General features: G+C 33.5%; 1 protein-coding gene across 1 annotated transcript in view; it reads left to right on the plus strand.

Moving 5' to 3' along the window:
- The first annotated feature begins 331 nt into the window (after positions 1 to 331).
- Positions 332 to 21105, plus strand: part of LOC106721219 (roundabout homolog 2) — a 47849-nt gene continuing 27075 nt past the window's right edge. Inside the window, exon 1 of the mRNA XM_014516127.2 lies at positions 332 to 368. The gene's annotated coding sequence lies outside the window, so the exon portion shown is untranslated. The remainder of the gene's footprint in view (positions 369 to 21105) is intronic.

Here is a 21105-nt window from a genome sequence, read left to right on the forward strand (position 1 = left end):
TGAATTACAAATTCAATGAATTATTTAATCAATTCTTTATAATATAGAGTATAAAAATATTCACAGATATGTGTAAACTGTACTGTCATTTGCTACCTTCCTTAGTCCCATATGAAGGCACCCTCCGTACTTATAGAATGCTTAAGGTATGAGATGCGCGCGTCTGCCACAGGGAAGGCTCTGGGAGGCTCTGACCCTCCCCTCAGTGACGGTCTGATTGTCGGGAAGGGAGCACGCCAGGGCTGGACTTTCCGCCCACGGAATACGCGATTGTTCGATGTTTTCATTTGGACCGATAGTGATGTACTGTGTTGTGCTTAATTGACTTAGTGTTTGAACTGTATCGGGTAAAGGATTTTTTTGAAAAGGTAAGTGTGCTATTTTGTCCGTATTTTTTGGGTAATTTAATGTTAAAGTTTTTTTTTTACGTTTTATGAAATACTGGCACGAACAGTTACGAACAAAAAAAACATAATTTTAATTAATAATCTGCTTAAATCGACAAGAGTGATTTTAAACTCAAAACAAAATCGAATTGAATCTATGGTATAAATTAAAAAAGCTCATCCTTGAAAATTCAAAGTATATTTAAAAAAATATTATATAGTTAAATTACTGACTAGCATAATTGTTTCATTGACCAATTTAGTACATATCAAGACCAACAACCCATTACTAAATATACTAAATATACTACTAACCGTTGGTTTCTGAGACCGAAATCTCTATATAAAACATATGGTCATCTCTGTCATTATCTTAGACAGTACAGAGGTAACAATATGTTTTAAACCTGGATTTGTTCTCAGAAGCCCACGGTAAATATAACATATGAACATAACAAAACAAGATCAGAACAGTTATAATTTACTCCAATTCTTTATAGACAAGTAACAATACAGACAAATAATAGCTAAAGCCATTCAAATCTATTGTCATCTCCAAAGATCTTCATAAACAGTAATAATAAACCTATATAATAAAACCGTCTCATAAAACCAACAACTCACAGAATCAAATCATGTGCCGTTGCTCAAAGCGCTCTAGATAAATAAAACTTTAAACTTAATTCTTGTCGAGAATAACAATGAGGTTGCGATAAAACATATAGATAAAAAGTTTACAAAGGATTTTAAGAAAAGGCATTATCACAAACTGATACGACACAAGTTTATTTTTAGATAATGATATAGGTTATTTATGCTTTGTACTACTTATTCGAGATATTTAAAAGTGAATTATATAACTTGAAGTATTTTAAGTTACACTGGAGTTGTTTAAATGATTTAAGTATTTAACACGTTCTGTGCCACTAAGATTTTTTTGGGATCTTGCATGTGGAGTCGGTCGCAGTTTGCGTGTTAATATTTTGAAACAAACAGACACGAGATAAGTCTAATAGATATATGGACAATAGTTTTTAAAGATTAACGAAATCGCTAACGACAGACGATAAAACATCTATTGCAATATCCGTTAATTTCTAGAAGAAAACAGTACAACTGACTAATTAAAAAACAGACTTATTAAAAAACAGATATGTTTGTATCACCAATTTAAACACAGAAACGTTTCAAAATAAAAGCATAGACAAAAAAATAAGATATTGACAGCCAGTGATGTGTACACATATAATTTATCATTTCTACTGAATTCGACAATAGTTAACTATTTAATAGTATTAAAGCAAACTGAACAATATGTTTTCATCTGTTTTCGCATCTAGAGTGTATCTATTACGAAATGGCGGTTTGACAAATTGCCAAACATTATTGTACGCGGTGAACTTAATGGGCGCACTCTATTTGAAATATACTCCGCTTTATGTTTTTTTTTCCTTCCTTGAACTTTTATTTCAACAAAGTTTCTCCTTTTAGATGCATTTCAATTAATTATGTACTTAAGACAAATACTTAAACTTCATATTTAATATTAAACGCTGCACTCAGGGTACCTTAGTGTAGATTTAGTTGTGAGAAATCTGCAGTAAAGGATTGCTAACATAAGGATATAAGTAAGACATTTTACTAACATAAAAAAACTTTTTATAAACAAGCTTTGTTTATGTTCTTCTTTAAAGATTTAAAAATTTAAAACTATTGCCTCCTTCTAACTCTATCATTAGCTCAGCAAGCACCATGTGCTTTACACATTAATGCAAAATTTCAGCTCAATCAGTAACCAGAAAGTTGTTCTGTAATTAGTAAAATTTAATGACAAATACCGGGACAGCTGAAACTAAGTAAAAGCTTGTAAAATCACCTATATCATGAGAAATTAAATAAAATATGATTAGCTTGGTAGATTTGAAGGTCGGGAACGCATCTGCGGTTAATAGGGTGTTGCGGATGTCCATGGCCGTCGGATTAATTAATATTGGGCTTCTTAAAATTTAATCATTTTTATCAGTGTAAAACCAAAAGCTTAGTAATTAAAACACGAAATCCAGGACAAAAGGTTTTATGAGTGACTGTATTTAGTGTTCACGGGCCATTGCTTGTAGAGTTAATTGCATTGTTCTAGACAATTTGTGTAAATTAGACGATAAACATGAACCTTAATTGTTAATGTACGTGTTTATGTCCAGTTTGTAATTGGCTTAAATATAATGGTCGTATGTTTCTGAGAAATATTCCACGTTTTATATGAATTATTTTATTTATCTTTATATTTGCGTTATATAGATAAATATACTTATATACTTATTTTTTTATGATCTAATTTTTCCAAATATAAACTTAAACAAAATATAAAATGCATAGTTATTTAAAATGAAAACGCATTTGAAAACTTTAAACGGAAACGGAATTAAAATAGCACAGCGTGTTACACACGCAAACTACGAGCATGTAATTAAGTTAAATTTCACAAATCTTTATACTTTTTCTTCAAGAAATACTGGCAATCTTACTGCCATTACAAATGCGAATGTTTAGATGGATAGATGGATGTTTGTTAGAAGGTATCTCCGGTATGGCCCAACGGAACCTCATGAAATTTGACACATGTAGAATATAGTCTGGAAGAACACATAGGCTACTCGTCATGTTTTCTTCCACTTGGACAGAGTCGCAGGCAACATCTATTATAGATTGTATTAAAAAATTAGGTAGAAAGCCTAGTAATTTTTTCTGTCTTCGTCGGTTTTAATATGGCTCTTATACTCCTTCAATAATATGTATTTCTGGGTCAATTCTTGAAGTAAGTATTGATTCTAGTATTTTGTGCAACGAATAATTCTGAAAACTTAAATAAATAAAAATAACTAAAGCGCGATGCATAAGAGTTAACAACGCCATCTATATACGGTCAAAAACCAGCAATGAAACATACCGACTGACATTGCCATGCTCCTACATAGTGACGTAATGATACAGAGCACATTTTAGTTCACACTAACGTCGAGGGTGAAGTTGGAAACCGACAGATTTTCATATTCATCGCCGATGGAGCGTGCCGGTAAATTATCAGCTCGGCTTTCCTATTCTGCCCGTCAGATCGCGTGTGGCGCGCCCGTGTCTGTTGGTGCTCGCCTTTCGCACGCGATACAAAAATTTCCTAATATATACTTGGCAGATTACGTTCCTACAATTACTCTCACAGTTTCCTCACGGAATCTTATTCTGAGTTTACACAGAAAATATTCTCATATTGTTTTAATCTAAAATATAGCTGTTTTACTACTAAATTCAACTTAACATAGCTTTCGTGTTTTCTTGTTATAAGTTTATTATGCAGCATTGTCTTAAGTCAAGTAATTCACAGATATTCGCAATTAAATTAAAGTTTCCAGTTAAATTATTTTCGAAATGTTACATTTTTTCAAATGCCTTATCCCGTCACAATAATAATTGCTATGTGACTAAAAGTTAATCAGTAAGTTCTAAAGCATTTTTTCTAAATAACGATGTAGAAATATGATTATAATATTGTAATATGAAATTGTTATTGTTAATGTTGACAGGTTGAAAAGTTTCATCGTTCCATAATAGAACTTATACCGTGTACAGTAAAGTTGAATGCAGTTTGTCACCTTTATGAAAATTTAGCGAACGTGTCCTCCCTTAATGAGCATGTGAGGGAGAATTGAATGATGTGTTAATTTGTTTTGTCATGCGATGAAGTAACTCTGTGTTAAGATTGAAGGGAACTCACAAAAGAATTTTCGTCCCACAAATGGTATTACGGTGCATACGATGAAGACATTTGTTATAATAACACGAACTTTCGAACAAACACATAGACTTCTTGTTATTTCTCTTTTATTTATAACTTTATTTTTATATTTATTAGACAATAAAAATAAAGTAATCAAGCCAAAATAATTTAATATTGCCAAAAATAATGAATCATTCTTGCGAAAGGCCAAAAGTAAGAGTTTCACTGCAATGATTTTACAATTATTACTGAGCTCATCTACCATCAAGTGACTTTTGGATAAGCTTCAAACTTAATACTGTTACATTATTAACGTTATCAGTCAGTATACGAAGATGTCCCCATATTGCGATAGTCAAATCGAGATAAACGTTTGCATGACCGTTAACATCGTCCAGTAATTTGTAACATACAAAATGCATTTAGGAAGGTCAAGGCGCCGGCAAACGAGCGGGCGGCAATTTGATTACCACTGACGCAGCGCGCCTGCAAATTGTCCAAGCGCCCATCTAACTTTCCCTTCACTGAATACGGTCTAAACTCGAGCGAGACGAATTATACGACTTAATTGGCCTCGGTCCTGTGGTCGATTGTTTGGAATTCCTATATTAAGATTGACACTTCTAAAGTCCCCCACTCTCTGAAAATTCGTCAGATTTACGTTTCCGTGAATACGAAATTTTACATAACAGTGTTTTGATTTCTAATAAAATATTTACGATTTATTCATAAGGTTGAAATAAATTGTAATTCTTTGGTTCAACTAATGCCCACCCAAAAGGTATGATAGTAGACCATCTCACAGAGAGAAAGGCTTTTTAAAACGGAAAAATAAAGAGAGATTTACTTTATTTCACATGTTCCAATATAACATACATAGGTACGAGGGGAGGTCCAAAAGTTCGCGGAATGGAGGGGATGGAGTGGGGATAGGGTAGCTCGCTTAGTGTCATACTAATTGGGCACTCATAATTAGTATATATATAACATTTCAACCCTATAGTGCCATTCGTTTACGAGTACTCGCCTGCTGAACAAGTCAATCCGGAAGCAAACTGCAACTATGGAGAAAATTGAACATCGCGCTGTGATAAAATTCCTTACCAAGCAAGGAAAAAACGTTCAAACCATTTTAAATGAAATGGAAGCCGTTTATGGAGATCAGTGCCCTGGTAAAACAATGGTTTATAAGTGGCATGGTCTTTTTAAACATGGTCGAGATTCAATTGAAGACGACTCTCGCTCTGGGCGGCCAGCTGACGCCACCACATCAGACATCGTCGAAAAAGTCGAAAAACTTGTACTCGAAGACACACGTTTGAAGAAGAAACAATTATCTGCATTTGTTGGAGTATCAGATACAACTATTTTGCGTATCCTGCACGACCACCTGGGCATGACAAAAGTCAGTGCAAGATGGGTGCCGAGAATGCTCACGCCGCTTCAAAAACAGCAGCGCGTCGACGCGTCTAAGCACTTTTTGGAGTTGTGTGGAGACGAGCCCGTGCAGATTTTGGAGCGGATTGTTACTGGAGATGAAACATGGGTTCATCACTTTGAACCTGAGTCCAAACAGGAGTCCATGCAATGGCACAAAAAGGGTACACCACCTCCCAAAAAATTCAAGGTGTCAGAATCGGCGGGAAAGTTGATGGCCACTGTTTTTTGGGATTGTAAGGGAATATTACTCATTGATTATAAAGAAAAAGGTACCACTATAACCGGAGAATACTACGCACTCATATTAGAAAAGTTAAAGGAGTCAATTAAAGAAAAACGTCGAGGAAAATTGGCCAAGGGTGTGTTGCTTTTGCAAGACAACGCGCCGGTTCACAAGAGCCGAGTTGCCATGGCTGCTCTGCACACACATGGGTTCGAGCCACTTGTTCACCCACCCTACAGTCCAGACCTGGCTCCTAGCGATTTTTATTTATTTCCAAATTTAAAAAAAGAGCTAAGGGGAAGGAAATTTTCCGACGATAATGAAGTGAAGGAGGCAATTTCGGCCCATTTTGAGGCCAAAGACAAAAAATATTTTTTCGATGGTTTAGAAAAATTAATTCATAGATCGAATAAATGTATTAGACTTAAGGGTGATTATATTGAAAAGGAAAAATAAATTTATTGTTATATTTCATTGACAACCCTTTCATTCCGCGAACTTTTGGACCTCCCCTCGTAATAAAGTAACTGACTAAAAGAAAAATGCAGATTATCTACGAAATGATTCCAAAGTATTCTTAGATTTCTTTCCTTGAAGTAAATTATCAATGCAAAGTATCTGCAGTCAGCGACAGTATTTAGCGCAGAGAGGAAGGTAAAAATTATGATCGCAAAAAGTACTTTCGAAGAACCGTCCGGGAGACTCTTTTGAATAATCAATTCGTCACGAGTCGCGGTAAAAATATTATGTCCCCGACGTCCACAATGTCCGCCTACATTGAATAATGTAAGTATTTAACACCCATAATGCACTTTTGAGAATCGGCTGCGCAACAATAGACAATGATTATGTTATAGACATTGTAAAGTTTTAACTTTAACGATGTCCGAAAGCGACTATTGTTTCCGTTGTCCTAGCATGCGCCTAGACAATTTATTCGTGTAACCTCATTGTATATTTTTCAAGCTATTTAAACCCTTATTGCACGAGGTATAAAAACATTATTGTTTTGTCAGAAGTATTTTAAGTTTGCAGGAGATGTATGGGGTTTAGGACGTGATTTATATTCGTCTTTTGTTTTTGAATGTTTAGCTAACATCGGTATCAATGGCACAGCCTGGGAAGGTCGTTATTTTTATACTGCGCGCTCGTATTGTCATCGAATGAGATCGTTAGTACGTAAGCGGGTGGTCGGCTACATTGAAATTCTATTGACATAATAAATCTTTAACTTGGCAGCATTCCAACGATCTTTAGACGGATATTGTTAAACTATACAGTTAAGATATTTGTTCTTAGACGTCAATGATCTGCATAATAATAAAAGTAGTTGCAACAAGAGATTTTGTCATATAAGTCCTTGTAGTAGTGTTATATAAGGACGATTATGAAATCGGTCGATTTGCAATGTTGCTTAACGACTGAAATAAATATAAGTAGTATTACATATCTTATTTAGCTATTTACTCACTATGTATAGATGTTATTCCTAAGTCAAAATCAATACATATCTCCATCATTCCTGTGATAAAAAATGAACGCCCACTTCTTTATCAGAAAGGAAAACGATTGAAGACCTTGTTATTGTGTAAATTTTATGTCCCTGTTACAATTTGACGGAAAAAAACTCATTCATAGACAGACAATGTTTTTTGTCCCAAAATTACGTGTCATCCGCTGATATATTGCGTTAAACACAACAATGAGGACTCCGGCGCGTTTTTCAAAATAAAACTTCGTCTACCTACTCAAACATGTAACGTGTTTTCAAATCACCCACACACACGTAAAAATGTCGCACGGTCCAAAAGTTGAAAGTTTTGTTCGTATAAGTAAACAAAAATCTTTGTTACAACTCATACGGAAAGTGTCAGGAACCGACATTACTACAAGTTATAAAATATACGAGTACTACCTCTAAATTGATTTTATTTACAATGAAATTTTTGGGAATCTCATCTTAACGCTTGGGACGTCATCAAAAAGCATGGGATAATAAAAATTTTGCGATTATCAGCATGCTTGAAGTAGACAAAAATACAACTAGACCTCGTGTTTTCTCTCGAATTAAATTACTTATATAGGTAATTGTGACTAAAACTTATACCCTAAAAAACGATAAAACCTTAACCGATAATAAATGTATTAAGTTATGTAAATTATAAGCATGTAGAGAAAGAAATAGAGTATAACACTCTGCAAATCTTTAAAAATATAGTTTACAAAGAAACGATATATTTGTGACCCTTTTTAGTAATGCTACTAAACCAAATGCTTTTATATTGAATGGATACATTTATTGCCTAAATAAGTTTGATGATCGATTCTCGATCGCATTACAAAACCAACGCGGTATTGTTGTCTAGGGTCGGATGACGTTGACGTCGCTCATTGTATGAAGCCGATGTTGAACAATAAGTTGACCATCTGAAACAGCCCTTTGTTGCGGCAGCTGAATATTTTTATACAGGATGTCCAACGAACCGAATTGAGGCACGACATTTATTATATTGAAATAAATAGTCACAGGATGATATATTGTCGTACATCTATTTATGTTACGTTTAAACTTTCATAGTATTAATACATCTTCAATCGATTTTAATTCATAAAAAATACGTTACGATGTTTTTAATTCAACTTAGACAAGCATTGACAGCTTTTGAAGAAGAGTCAGAGAAATCTAGTGACAGAGCTTAGTAGCAGTCTTTCAGTACGTTATTCTTTTATTGCGACTGAAAATTTTTGGGAATTGTACCGAATGCAAAAGTCCGAAGCAATTTTAATTCGTAACAATGAACGAAAATAGTCCTGCTTTTACCACTCAGCCAAATAACCTCTTAGCTTTAACGAAGCAAGCAATAAAGAGACAGAATTAAAACGTGAAGTGAAGTGCCCTCTAGAAGATTTCACGGACATTCGGCATTAACACTACCGCATTAATGAGGTAGGCAGTGAAACCTTGGAGAGCGTCCAGAATTCCTTGTAAACACTCAAATGTGGGTATCGGAAGATAATGAAAAAGATCTATAATATTCTTGCCAATTAATAGCAATTAATAAATGAATACATGAAGTACCGATCAATTTTTAATAAGTGCTGACGAAATATTCATTTTTTTTTATTTTCCTTTACACTAGAGGAAGATATATTTTCATTTTTATTATTTTAATAATGTTAGTTATTCATATACACTTACTTAAATAGAAAATTCACATGAAATATTATTTAGTCAAAATGTAGCGGTAAGCCTACGCCTTCACTCAATTTATCCACTTATTTTCATTTCGTCTCTTCGAATGAGACATCTCAAGGACAAAGCTCTTAAATTCAAGTAGCGACCACTTACACAACCACGAGAGACTCATAAATAAAAAAAAAACATATAAATGTAAAAAATATCTCCCAGACCCTTGCGGTTTTATTTTTTTGGTTAAGGTCAGATACATGATAGCAGATAGTTAATTAAAAGATGAAATAATAATATTTTTATTTCCAAATTATGAACGTAGCGTACTTAAAATTTTCTGCTGAATATAGACTTCTTCCAATATCGTATATTTGTATGTTTCTGATCGCTGTGACACTCACAACACAATTGTATAGCGAGGGTTTGAAAGACCTTACGCAAGATGGACATATGATCTGGTCAAGGTTGCGGAAGTATCCTGGATGCGGGTAGCACAGGACCGATCATCGTAGCGATCTTTGGGGCGAACTAATCCCAGCAGTGGGCGTCACGAGTCTGGAAAGAAAGAAGTTTGAATGGAGTTCGATAGACCTCTTCTTTCTCTTTTCTCGTCTTCTTTGTACTAATCTCTTCTTTCTCTTGAAAAGACTTGGTATAGTATATTAATTATGATAGTTGCGGATAATAATACATACCTTTAGTCACTTAAATTATTTGAGAACATGCGAGGTGTTGTGTTATTCGTAAACTAGAGCTTTATTTTCAAATTTGTATATTTAGGTATACATTTCAAAATGATATGTTCTGCATTTATACCGTAATATTTCGTAGTAATTCCCAAATGTATGGTACACGTGGTGCAGAATCCTATCACTATCAATTGTTGTATCAGAGTACAAGGCAGCCGTTTGTGATTGTGTGAATTAGCATACAGCGCTCCCGGCCCCGGCGAGAATTGTGTGAAATGTTCCCGCGTTTTCCTGCTAAATTAACATCGTACAATCAGCAATGAAAGTTGATTAGGAAGATTTTTATTCTGCTTAATTTTTTTTTTTTGGAAATACTTAAATATTAAAGCGTTGGTTAAGCGAAATATCTTTGTATCCATACTTATTTTCGTAAGTTTCCGCTAACGAATAATTTGTATAAAACGTATATTCATCAGATTTATTCTCTGTGATAAAAAAAAAAAACTGAAAATTACGTTATGCATAAAGTTAATTATTTATTTATCTTCTTAGAAATGTTTTGCTAACGCTACACGATGTATTGCAGGAAGCTTGGCACTGAGCACTTGAATGGCATAGTTTCCGATCCCAGTTCAAAGTTGTAACTAGTTCAAGCATACCTGGATCTCTGGAGCACCTACCTGTGGATGAAATTAATGAGGAGTGAATTCAGCGCTAACTACACCACTAAACTTTGTACTGAACTTTGATTTTACAATATCTGTGTATGTAACGATTGTAAACTAAATTAATACATACAAAAATGTGACTAAAACAGTCTAAAATCTATTTTTGTTTAACTTAGTAACTAGTGTACATTTATCTGTTTTTTTTTTTTTAACATAAAAAGTGTGATGCTGCAAATAGTACGAGGCTCTTTAATTGTACTTATTAGACAGCGGAGCACAGTTCCATTAAACACGCGAACAAAATAAATGTGCTGTTCATGGAGTAACTTTTTATTTGAAAAACTGCAATTTATATATCGCTTGCAAAATTATTTATTTGTCATTAATTTAATAAATTATTTGTTTTCGGATCGCATTGCGAATTCGTTTGTTATATTGTATTTATTTAATGTCGGTCGCACTATATTATATAACTGTTGTACGTAACTTAGTGAAGATTTCACATAATAAATCTAAGCTACAGTTATTTCTTTAAAGAGAGCATTGTTGGCTCAGCGGTACTTGACTTGCAATCTGCAGATCCCGGATTCGAATCCCGCCATGTACCAATGTGTTTTTCTATTTTCGATTTAAATATGTACATTTATCCGTCGTTCTTACGGTGAAGGAAAACATCGTGATGCAACTTGCACACATCTGAGAAGAAGTTCAATGATATGTGTGAAGTCAACCAAACCGCATTGAGCCATCGTGGTTGAATATGGCTTAGTCACAATAACTTAGGGTAGGCTCCGAGCTCCTCGTTGGGGAAGTATAGTGAGCTGATGATGAAAAGTAATTACTTAGTGACCGCTTTTTAACCCAAAGTGCGGCTGTAATAGCAATCTCTTTAAATATTTCAAACCAAATGTAATTCAAGTTACTTACTAGCATTGTAGCCTTATTGTGTAAGTTATTTCGTAACCCGTTCATAATCGACAAATAACTTTATCTTTACGTTGTTGGTGTATACGCATATAAACATGCCCGTGCGAGCTATCACAACCATAAACGTAGAGTACATAGCGCCGACCAGCAAACAACCGAAAGCTCTATCTCGTCGGAAGATTTTGTGAGCTTAACTTGACGTCGGGGATTAACTGCACTTCCCTGAAAATTACTTCAACATGCAAACTCTACGAACGACGTGACTTTTTTAAATTAGACTGACAGGAATAAAAACATGGCACGTTATGGAATTTCTGTAACAACTTTTTATGAAACAATATGACATAATAGGTAATTTATATGATTTGTGTAAAATTAAAATGAGTTTTCCTTTTTTTTTAAATACATAGGTTTTTATTTATTTATAAAAAAAAGTATTTTCAAACTAAACTCTTTACAACGACGCAAACCGTGCCATTTTTAAGAAAACAACAAGAGAATAACATGGTTCATTATGGATTAAGTTAATCAATTTCCAGCTCTAAAACTTTTTTATTTTGCACGATTAAGATGCGTGAACATGATAATGGTAATTTCAGTGTTTCACAATAAAAGACAACAGTAGTTGTTGTTTGTAAAGAAATTTTGAATTCCATTATTTCTTAATAAAAAACTTGAGAGGTGTCAAGGGACACCCGGATGGAACGAAGTTCCTTTCAATTAATTAGTGAAGGAACCAATGTTTATTCTATGCATAAAAAACTTAAGTCTTCACAAGAAGTACATTTTATTTCTATGAATTTTCGTTATATATTGTCACGTCGTTGCCATGGTGATATAGTAAAAAGTGTCGTGACAACTTTTCGTCAGAATTTTTTCCGTCTAGCCCCCTTTCACAACGCGCGATAAGGAACTTCGTTCCAAAATTCCCTCTTAAGGCTCTTAATAGCAGTTTAAACACGAGGGCAGGATAATGAGACAGAGCAGTAGACAGTGCAGTACTGCTATTGTTTGAAGGCACAAGCCTAGACAAACCAATAAGTACTGTTACTTCTGCTCTGCAATGTCTAATGCTATCCCTGGTGTACCCTCGTGACAAACCAGTGTAAGACCATCCTTGTAGGTAAAAACATTAATTTGTGCTGTATCACTACTACTCTATTATTCAGTGCCACTTTAAACATTAAGCCCATTAAAATGACACGTTGGAAAAACATCAATTTGTCATTATAAATACCCGCATCTTGTGCAACTAAACTTTATCTTGTGTTATTGAATCATCTCTAGTAAAGTTTTGTCAAAAACACTAAGAGCTAAAACTCTTGGACGCTTGCTAAGTTATCTAACCTGACGGACCATCTTTTGGGACGCCTACGAAAGATAAATTGTTCTATCCATAAATATCTAGAATATTCTAGAACATTTTGAATCCATTGTCCATATAATTATATTCCATAATTAAACATTTTTTTTAATAACTGCCATTAAGTTTTAAAAAAACTTGAGAGGTGTCAAGGGACACCCGGATGGAACGAAGTTCCTCTCGATTAATTAGTGAAGGAACCAATGTTTATTCTATGAATAAAAAACTTAAGTCTTCACAAGAAGTACATTTTATTTCTATGAATTTTCGTTATATATTGTCACGTCGTTGCCATGGTGAAGTAGCGCTCATTCGTCGTTAACATACTTACTATAGCAAAAAGTGTCGTAACAACTTTTCGTAAGAATTTTTTCCGTGTAGCCCCCTTTCACAACGCGCGATAAGGAACTTCGTTCCAACAAGAAAAAAAAGAAATCACATTACTTCATAATCATACATACAGTAAGTTTAAACTGATATACTCGTAGCGAGCCTTTTCATTAGATATAGTTCGTGCCGTAAAGGTAAATTTTGCGCAATCAGCATACCTCGCCATGCTGTGAACTAAATTTAAACTAGATCGATACAGATTATTCTCTACATCGGCTGCACTCGCAATGCAGACATTTTATTAATAGAACCCGGAGCTTAATAGCTATTCCAATCTTGCACAAATGGGCTCGTGTATTAACCATCAACTATTCACTCGTGCGTTTTGCGCGCTTTGCAATCGCATGTTTCAAATGACATTTCATTAATTATTATTATGTCATTTGTGGCAAATACAGGTTCAACATACATCACCATATAGCCTTGAATAATTTATTGATTTTTTTCGAAAACTTAAAAGTGTCAATCAATTAAGAAGTGTGATATTAAAATGCATCTAAAAATTCGTACTGTTAAAAAAAATCGAAAGTTATTGATATACAATTTTAATGGCTTTAAAACTTGAACAGATCGAACGATCGAGCTCTGCTGAAAGTCCTTCTTAGAATGTTTTAGATTGTGTCGATTTTTTGTACCATAACTATAGGCGTTAGTTACTATCATCTTTCTTGCTATACTATTAACATTTTATATTATGGAATTAAAGAATTAAAATTAGTATTTATTTATATTACGTAAAAATAAATTGCAACCGATCAAATCTTAAATTCAATGTATCGTACGTACAATAAAAATATTGTTACTGGCCCTTTAAATTTGTCAGTATTATCCTTTTACGTAATCGGATACTTCCTTATTGATGTTAAAGCTCGATCGTTCTCTGGGCAAATGTTCACCGGGGTTGATTTGCCCTCGCGAAAGCATCCCCACCCCGCCCCGCCTGCCGGCCCACGTCTAGACCGGGAGAGCCGTGTTAGTTGCCTTCCAGCCTCTGAGAGGGTAGGACGTAACGCTGTTTGGGCGTATGGCGCGAAATTTGAATGTTTGAATTACGAATGTGACTTTTGAATACATTTTCAATCAAGTGCTACTAGCTTGTGTGCAATTTGTGACGTTATCGTTGGAGTTTTTTGTCAATACTGGGATGTTTTAATATCGTGAGTATTTTTTATAATGTAATCAGTGAATTTTCGTTTTAAAATTATGTAATTTAGGTGCTTGAGATCTAGAATTTGTTTGTACTGAAATTCTAGAAGCCCTAAACTTTGGGAAACCTTTATCTTTTTTCGATTCTTCAATGAAATATGTTATCACTAAAATGAATGTTATGTCGTTCTATGCGAATATGTAACTGTTTCCCGTATTATTATAATATAACTGTTTCCGCGAAACTAAATTAAAAAAAAAAACTTAATTAGTAGCCTACGTGATCTTCCAGACTATGTTCTACATCTTTGCCAAATTCCATTGATACCATTATGCTGTTTTGCAGATACCTTCTAACAAATATCCATCCATCTATCCATACATCCAAATAATATTAATGTATAATTTAAGTTAAAAAAAACTATATTATTAATTTCCAAAATAGTATTATGTAAAATAATACACGTAGAAATAGCACCCAACGTCGTTTTCGTAACCATCACTCGTAAATAGGATTGGCGACGGGACATCATAAGAGCGTTTTTAAGTGCAGACCTATTGTAAAAAATATGTCCAAAAGGGATGTCAAAACGTACTTAAGGGGGAAAGAGTATTTCTCGAAGACATTTTGCAAGGCTCTCAAAAGTTGGAGAGGAGAAAAAAATGACTTCCGGCCGAGCCGACCGCCACTTATCCGCACCGGGGAGCGAAGCCATGAATTAGCAAAAATACACACCGACTGAAATGAAATCCCGATGATAAACTGTTATTTTGGTTAAACTATGACGTTTATTGCTTCAAATTCCTTTACGTTCACGATTTTAATAAATAAAGCTTTCATAATCCTAATCTAAATCAAAAGAGATAGGGGACTAAAATAATCTGAAAGCCAGTTTGTTCGCTGTTGCCAATATTTGTCCGGTTGAATTTTAGATGCTAGTTAATTAAGATTAACCTTATTTCTCTATGGCATAATTCTCTTTTAACATATAAATAACTATATATTTAATTGTAAAGTCAAAAATATATAAAGTACATGATACATTATTGATATCGAAGACCACGTCATCATTATATCATCGAGCGGTAAATAATATCGTATGGTTTGTAGTAAATATTACATCACTTGATGTGTATAAAATAAAGTTAATGGAGGCCCATTGAATCGCTGAATGCTGTCGTTAATAAGTAACGAGCGCCGGTATTGTTCAAAAAACATTGTTTGCTTTTTTATTTTACGTGTGGATGATAAAATTTTACCGTACAATTTGGCGTCCATTGCGGTCGATATAGCTATTGAGTATTGCTTTGTTTTCTAATAATTTTGCATGGGTGTAGTAGTTTTTATTTTTATTCAGTTATGTATTTCAGATGTCTTTTTATATTTAACCGGCTCCTACGTATCGTATCACAAAATTTTGTAATTTGCACAAAATTGAATGTTTTTTAATTTGTTTTGAGCCTGTTTTCTTGATTAATCTAAAAAGTGCAGTAAAAAGTAATGCTGCTTTTCCATGCAATACTTATAATTTTTAAAGTTTTGTTCTGTAAAATTTGAACTACGCACATATCATAAGTACCAACCATTGGTTTGTTAAATTTCTGTTTTAATTTCTTATTCGAAACTTCATTAAAATAACTTTGTTCTAAAGCAAAAAAGATTTAAAAATAAATTAATTTCTTATTAGCTTTCAAGCTTACTTTTATGAATTAACAATCCTAATGTCAGCTCACAAATCTTCTTTTAATTACTGTAACCTCGCCCGCTAAAGTAAAAAGCCGGAAATGTTACAAATAGAAACATTAGTTCTTGTAACCGTGTTATTTGATACATTTAGTTAGACTTGTGTTTACTTACGCATCGACGGATAAAAAAAATATGAACACGCAAGTAACTTATTACTTTTTTAACAAATGACGGCTCAAGTTATAATAAAAAAACAAATGAGAATCAATTATCAGTTACATGTAAATGTAGTTCGATTTTTAAACAAGCGTATTGTGTACGTGTGTGTAGAATAACAGTTTAATTTTTCATTAGTTCTTTTTACAACATAAATATGCATATTGTCCCTTAGCTAACAACACCTCATAAGTCATTTTTATCAACTTTACAGGAGTCGAAAAAAACTGTCTATTTAAAACAAATCGGTGGTTTTGGATTTTTTTTAGTAACTTTTTTAATAAATACGTTATTTAGCTGTTAAGAATTAATTATATCTTTAGTTATTGTCGATTTACTCTGTTTTAACATTTTTACTATATTTCTTTACCTTTCAATGACCAATGGTTAGAGGCGGAATGAGCAGCTCCATCTAATTAAAAAAACACCGCTCAAGTTGAAAACCGCCAATTTTCGACTTGAGCTAAGGGACGATATGACGCCGAAACTTAATAAAATTTTGGTCCCACATTGTAAGAAAACTTGAAACTGTTATGCATATAACATCGGATACTTGTACATCGAATTGTTTTTAATCGATAATTAAATATTAATCTTGCGTCGTACTAAATAAATTTAATATTTTAATTTTATTTAGTTTAAATTAGAGAGCGTGAGTCTAAAGAATGTCATATTCTTATTCCCGCAAAGATTAAAATAATCCTATTTGAACAAAAATGTGCACTAGAATCTAAATAGCCTTAACATGACAATGCGAGATCAAATGTAAAGAGCACAATGTACACAGAGTAGAAATATTATAAGGTATTCTATTGAGATACTGGAATAGTTTGTATGATACAACAGTAAATTTATCTGATCTCGTCTGCTAACCCATTGGTGTTAGAGAGGTCATCGGTAAACCGAACGGATGCATCCCATTTTGTTCTTCTATTTGAGGACGTTTAACATACAATACTTATTATATAAATACGTATGCGCATATTTACAATAAGATATTCCACTTTTAGTTCCTGCTTTATTATTCTTAAACATGTTCGCAAAATGCATGATCTAAAAATGATTATCTTGTAAAGTCACTCCTTAATTTTATAAATCCATTTCTTAAAAAAAACATATATAAAAAGAGTTGAGAATTAAACGACCTGTAAAATTTATTGGTAGTTTTGTATTAAAGGAGTTTTGGTTACGCAAGAATTAGACTCTTTTCCTTCATAAACAACCTTTTTAGGTATAAATTGACGATTATTTTAATACATGTTTACTCCCGCATCCAAAAAACAACATATTACGCTGCAACTATATTTGGAGTAATAGTTACATGTAGATTTAGTAACTCTTTTGTTTGTTTATCTACAAAACAATCTTTATATTCTCTGGTTATCACATGTAAGGCACGAACTTGCTTTAAAACGGCATCAAAATGCCTTTACAAACAAAACTCAAGAGTAATTCGAAAACTGACTTCAAAGTAAATTGATCAATTTAAGGTATCAATCTCCAATTCAATGAGGTCACGTAATTATTCCTTTACTTCGCTATCAGCCCCTTTTCCTAAAAGCCTATCCTTGTAACCCAGATAAGGCGAAGATATCTTTTGACCTCGGTTTATCTTTCCTCAGGATAAGAGAAACAATGAATTTTAATTCTGAGTGCAACACGACTGCTGACGATCGTAAATATTAGCTTATCCAATGTTATTTAGAATGTGGGTGATGTTTTAACAACGTACAGTCGCGAACAAATATACAGGTTTGGAGAAATAAAATTAAGAAATTGTAGCATAGCCTTCTTCCGACCGTTAACTCAGTAGACTTCTACAGTCTCTCCATGCTGAAATTAAATGCAAAAAGAGAGTAAGGAGAGAAAGATAACATATATTATGTTCACTGAAACTCGTTTATTGATTTAAGAAGCAAAAATTAGTCCTGCATTTAACAAAATGTATTTATTACTTGATATTATTGTACGATAAATAAATACGGTACGGTACTGAAAAAAATAACGTCTCCAAGTTTATTCTGGCGGTGACTGTACACAGCGATATCTTAACACTAATATGTATATGTATCTATAAATTGAATTAAAACTTTCTAACTTAATGGATGCTTTAGACAACAAAGTTATACAAATTGCTGTTTCTAATCGAATAAACGTTGAAATAATTGGTTGAGTGTAATTAAAATTAACCACTATCCCTGCTTAGAACAGTTTAATGTTTATTATTCAGCGGCACTTCGTCGACACTTGCCTGTTTACACTGATGGGACTTATCACTTAGTAAACTTAATTTCAGTAAACTGCAACTTAAGGAGTTGTATGTTTAAGATAAGGTTATTAAATATTTTAAAGTTTTATTATACTTGACTAGAACACCAAATGAGCGTGAAATAGTTTAACAATTTTGTACTAAAGACTTATTCAATTATAAATCTGATTATAAGAAAAAAAATTGAATAGATTTACCTGTTCAGGTTTATGGCCAGTCTACACTAATTCTACACGGCGCTGGATTGGAACGATGTAAACTGCACATTAGCTTAAAAACTTTTGATCCGTTTACATAAATTCTTTAATTTATATAAAGCTGTTTTATTAGCGAGTGAATGAAATGAATAAAAATAGAAATAAACAAGGCTGAGACTCGATATTAACTCAAGAATTGCTTTCTCATCAACATAACTAAATAACTAATACCAGCTATTGCACAGTATCATCTCTAAGTTATTTATCCGCGTGACATCGAAATCCAATTCCATCATCAAGTCTATCAAAATCGAATAAAGAACAATTTTCCCCCATTACCGGCTCCGCGTTTCTTCCGTTATTTTACGTATCGTTTCCGAAAGTGAAAGGAGGGTAAGACGAAGGCGAAAATAATAAATCCATATCGAATATGCACAAGAGGGGATGAATTTAGTAAGCGAAATATGATATCCTATGAAATTCGCATGTCGCGCCCATCGGGCGATCCATCAACAATTAAATGTTGTGTTGTCGGCAATACATTATCTACAGGACTATGGTTAATTCTGATTGATGGGAGTAGGCGCTATGAATCCATGTTTTTCATGTTCGCGCGAGTGCCTCTTATACTGTGCGGAAGCTATCACGTAATGACCGATGCGAAAATCTTATGCGTTTCAATATGTTACGACTTTATTGAATGTAAAAATATATAATACCTCATCTAAAAATCGTATGTCAAAATGCTTTGCTCTCAATTGAATGAGATTTAATCCTAATTATTCCATCCGTAGAATAATTATTAGTACAAAAGAGGAGCAGTATTCTAGGCAGAATTGAAGCGGGTTCCCATTGTTATTTTAGATAACAGGAAAAATCTGCAATGCTCGCGGCCACCGCTCCATGCTCCATTGTTGAACCTCATTCCAGTTTACGCGGCAGATTTCATAATATGAAATTGCATTTATCATTTTTCTGAATTCTGTAACCCTAAATTGTTTATTTAACGGGCGTTTCCAATTGCAATTATGTCTTATTCTATTTGATTTGGACCCCGATTGACTTCGTAGGCGTTTAGCGCACGAGGTCGATCGTTCCCATGACTGGGGTGTTACGCTATTTTTGTACGTCGTCACGGTGTAATTTATGGGCATGCGACGTACAGTCCTTCGTGCTTTTAGGGTATGTCCGGATAGCGATCCTCACTAAATTTATGTCCTTGTAAAACGTAAAGTAAGGATTTTTAAGTGCACATCTGTAAATATAATAATAACATCAATGTCGTAAATCAATTCATATAAAAACCAGGTATATAATTTATTTAAAAGTTAAATACCAAGGTCAAAGAATAGAATAATTCACGGCTATTTTTCAATAGAGCTGCAATCTAAAATAAATGCCAACAGATGTATCCGGTGTGTTGCTCAAAAGTTTCATATATCAAGCGATTAAATAAATACATAATTATATAATATAGGTACATAAAAAATTATGTGTTCATTTTTACATTACCACTTTAATGAAATTAACAAATGTAAACAATTGCTTTTGTTTATAAAGATATTTGGTTACCATGAGATCGACTGTATAACTTTTTCTTTTGGATATGTATTGTATTATATACTATGTTTCCGCTACTACACTACAATGTACATAGTTATGTTTCTTTACAAGACGACGGTGTGTTAACAGCCCGAGCCGAGGCTCCTGAGGCCCTCGAACCTAGTTGCTCTTAAACGAGGTTTAGGCTAAGCCCCATGCGGCCACGTCAAGGCCGGTGAAGCTGTCAATACCTCTTCAAGGCAAACAGTGACTACTCAGTCACAAAATAAAACGACGGTATGTGTAGACAACTTATATAAGAAACTTAACATGTCAGTTGAGCTATAAAATGGTTAAATTATTTCACCGATTTGTAGTCAAATTATTTGTCAAGCATCTAGTCCTAAAATTGCTTCCAAATTTAGCGACGAGTGGTTTGTCGTCGGGAATGCACTTCACATGCAAGCGTTCTGAACAATATCGGTATAGCTATAACATGTACTAGAGGCGGCAAAATAAAATACATTTAGTTAACATGATGCATATTTTATTGTTCAGATAGAATTAATAATGTTAGCAAATTAGAAGTTATTTCTACTTAACATATGAATACCACAATATCTCTGTACTTGATACTTCTAATGGTCTAGCTTAATGTTATGGAAAAGCCAATGACGTGTAAGAATAGCGCAGCTGTGACTTTTATGCTCGTAACGTTCCCCACTAGTGGGATGCACTCTTTTACCATCATTTGATATTGCCTTATATTCACTGAAATTGAATTATTTAAATTTGATTACATCTATAAATTAAATTAAATAAAATAACCAACGGTATTTTTTCATGACTTCTATCTCAATGTTTGGAAGTATTGAAATTTTCGTGAAGAGGGAGAAAAATGGCAACAATGAAACAAAAGTGTTCATGATTGGAATGAAACAGCCTGAAAAAAATAATGTTAAATCCCATAAAATAATCAAATGCTATTAATATTAAATGT

Source organism: Papilio machaon, chromosome 5 (assembly GCF_912999745.1).
Source record: "Papilio machaon chromosome 5, ilPapMach1.1, whole genome shotgun sequence".
NCBI classification, from domain to species: Eukaryota; Metazoa; Arthropoda; class Insecta; order Lepidoptera; family Papilionidae; genus Papilio; species Papilio machaon.